General features: G+C 40.5%; 1 pseudogene across 1 annotated transcript in view; it reads left to right on the forward strand.

The window, feature by feature from the left end:
- LOC308422103 (U1 small nuclear ribonucleoprotein C-like) overlaps nt 1-810 on the forward strand; it is a 144,047-nt pseudogene extending 143,237 nt beyond the window's left edge. The window contains exon 2 of the transcript in view: nt 686-810. The product of the transcript in view is annotated as a U1 small nuclear ribonucleoprotein C-like (transcript). The remainder of the gene's footprint in view (nt 1-685) is intronic.
- Nucleotides 811-3,530: the final 2,720 nt, after the last annotated feature.

The raw sequence follows: 3,530 nt of genomic DNA on the forward strand, positions 1-3,530 counted from the left end.
ACTCAGAAGTTCATTAAGTTCATAATGTAGATGGGCCTGGTTCTATGACTGCATTAAATATGTGATTACTGATTGTGCATTAATGACATAAATATAATGATACAGGACTTTGCACTGTTTTTTTTTTATCACCCACCACAAAGTTGGGAATATCTGCTTGAAATAGTGACATTGTATTGAAATTAAATATCATTCTCATGAAATGAATTGTGTATATAATAGAAAGAAAAGGCCAATTACAAACCACTGTCCAGCCAGCTGTAGACCCCTCACCCAACCCTCACCCCATGAACTTATATCAGTGAACTGCAGTGGATGTACTGGATGCATGTTATCTCCATCTGGTGAGAGACCACAAGTGTCTCATGATAATGTACCTCTGTGTTGAGGAGAATCTAGGACTTAGGGGGGAAAAGTCCCTATATCCACACCCAGAAATGGTGTTTAAAGACTTGCAACAGGGTAGCAAACTGCAGACATAGTCTACTGTTTGCTCTCAGAAAGTTCTACAATGACATCCCCTTTCCCAGTTACAGACTTATATGAGGAGATCCCTGTGGGTCAGCTGTCATGTCACCACAAAATTAGTGACAGATAAATCCCCCCCCCCCAACAATCTGATGACCTGGATTTTTTTTTTTTTCTCAGTTTTTACTTTCTGAATGTTTCTGTGATCTTCCCTTAGATGCCAATGTATTTGGCATGGACTTTGAACCAAGAACACCCAAGGCTGAAAGCAACATGTTAGGGACAGAAGAGCCAGCAAGTCTGGGGGTTCAGCATGGCTTCAGGCTATACTACACTAAATAATTCTTTTCTGGTTGTCTTAGTCAGGGTTTCTATTCCTGCACAAAACACCATGACCAAGAAGCAAGTTGAGGAGCAAAGGGTTTATTCAGCTCACACTTCCACATTGCTGTTTATCACTGAAAGAAGTCAGGACTGGAACTCAAGCAGATCAGGAAGCAGGAGCAGATGCAGAGGCCATGGAGGGATATTGCTTACTGGTTTGCTTCCACTGGCTTGCTCAGCTTGCTTTCTTATAGAACCCTGATCTACCAGCCCAGGGATGGCACTTCTCCCCTTGATCACTAGAAAATGCCTTACAGCTGAATCTCATGGAGGCATTTTTTCAACTGAGGCTTCTTTCTTTGTGACAACTCGAGTTTGTGTCAAGTTGACTCAAAACCAGCCAGTACACTGGTCTATATACAGTACTTGCAGAAACAAACCTGGTGTTAGGGGCTACCCTGGCTTCATCTCATATGTTATAAAATATCCCTTAAGGAAATTATGTCCTGTTCTGAATTGACTTGGGACTGTAGATTTTAATTTTTAAAAAAATATATATTTATTCATCTGAGATATTCATCAGAGTTAATCAATTACTTACAGAATTTTGAAGTTCCTACTCATAACTAAATATTAAAGTATAGTACTCCAAATCATAGCATGAATTTGGGCATTTCTGAGTGTATATGTTAAGCTTTTGGTTGGGGGTAGTTGAGTCAGAAATCTAAGCTGTCTTTGTTTTCTTTTCTTTTGTTTTTGGTTGTTCTTGATTTTTATTTTCTTTGTTCTAGGAGTAGATATTTGAACCTCATGTATAGTGAGCACAAGCCATACTAATGAACAGCACCCTTTTAGTAGAATAATAATGTACACAAATCCATTGAGTTTAATCGTTTCCTTATTGTACTCAACACTTGTCTAACTTTCAAGTTTCATTTGATTTACTGTGAACCAAAGGGTTACATGACTTCACCAGGCCTTGCGGCTCTGTCATTCTAGATTACAGTGATACTTGACAGAAGCTAAGTGAAGGCAGTTGATGATCCTAAGTTAGATGGTCCATTCCAGGTCTGCAGGCGATTTCCATGTATACAGCATATACAGATATTCTGATAAAAAGAGAGAAACTTCCAGAGAGCATGAAAACATACACAATCTCTACAGAGAAGACTGTGTCTTCATAGATGTTCTACTCTCTTGGGTTGTGTCTGAAACTGAGTCATTAGCAAGTGTTGATTAGTCACTAAAAAGTGAGATGACCCTGTTTCTCCCTAGATATAGTGAGAAAATATGGGTTTCATACCTTAACCAGTGTTTCCTGGAGCTGGCCTTTGTATTCATTCCCTCCCCTCATCTCCCATTCCTCATCTCCTGTCTCCTGAGTAGCAACAGTAGGGCTCCATGTATCACCAAAGGTCAAAAGTCCTCTCTTCTACTCCCAACTTACCTTCTGGTTCCTATTCAAGTCTCATTGCATTCACCTGGATTCCCATTTCAACAGTAAGAGTGATGTTGCTGAATATCTATGTGCAAGGAACATTTGCTTGGGAGAGGGAATTATATAAGAGTTATATTAACATGAAAATACCTTCTACAAATTCACGTCCACCAAACACTCATGGATATAACTTTATTTGGAAACAAGGTCTTTTGCAAGGCAATTAAGTCAAGGTGAGGTCACGTTTGACTGAACACGGGGATCCCAATGAAGGAACTAGAGAAAGGACTGAAGGAGCTGAAAGGTTCTGCAACCCCATGGGAAGAACAAAATTATCAACTAACCAAAACCATCACAGCTCCCAGGGATTAAAACACCAACCAATGAGATCATATGTAGAGACCCATGCCCCAGGTCTCTACATGCAGCAGAGGATGGCATTCTCTGGTATCAATGAGAGGAGAGGACTCAGTGAAGGCTCATTTTCTAGGTGTAGGGGAATGCCAAGGCGCTGAGGTGGGAGAGGGATGTTGGGAAAGGGAGCACCTTCATGGAGGCAATGGGAGGGGAGGGGGATTGGACTGGGGTAAAGGGAGAACATCTGAAATGTAAATGTAAAGAATATTCAATAAAAATAAATGAAATAAAATAAAATAAAATAAAAAGTGGAGGGTAACTTGGACACAGGTGCACACACAGGCAGAGCATCATGGGAAGAAGGGGTGACATTAGTATGACTTTCCTACTAGCCAAGGATAGTCAGGAATTGCAAGTAACTGCAAGAAGTTGGGCAAAGGCCACAGAACTGATCATTACTGGATGCTCCTAAAGGGACCAATCCACTCACCACCTGGATTCAGACTTATGGTTAAAAGAATGGCGAGAGAATAAATGGCTAGTCTTTGAAACCACCCAGTTTGAGATAATCTGATACTGTAGCCCATGGAAATTAACACAAAGGTTTAGAGCTGTGAATAAGTGAAGGGACCTTATTAGTTACAGCATAGATATATGCTGTAGAACCAAATGCAGAGTCTCCATACTAGTTGGATTCCAGTAGCATTTAATTATCTTGCTGAAACTAGTGTGGGAGGGGGTGGGGTGAGGGGTGTTCTACAGTTGTTTTAAATTTATCTTTCTGTATCCAATAACATTTCCCTATACACCCATTCCAATAAGAACGAATGTGTCGTTGTTTTCCTTCCTGGCAGATGATGAAAGCAAAAGGCAGCTCATTCTGAAAGAATACCACACACCCACTTCTTACCCCAGCAGGACACTACAAAGAACAGACAGTTTT

The sequence above is a fragment of the Micromys minutus genome (assembly GCF_963924665.1).
Source record: "Micromys minutus genome assembly, chromosome: 6".
Classification (NCBI taxonomy): Eukaryota; Metazoa; Chordata; class Mammalia; order Rodentia; family Muridae; genus Micromys; species Micromys minutus.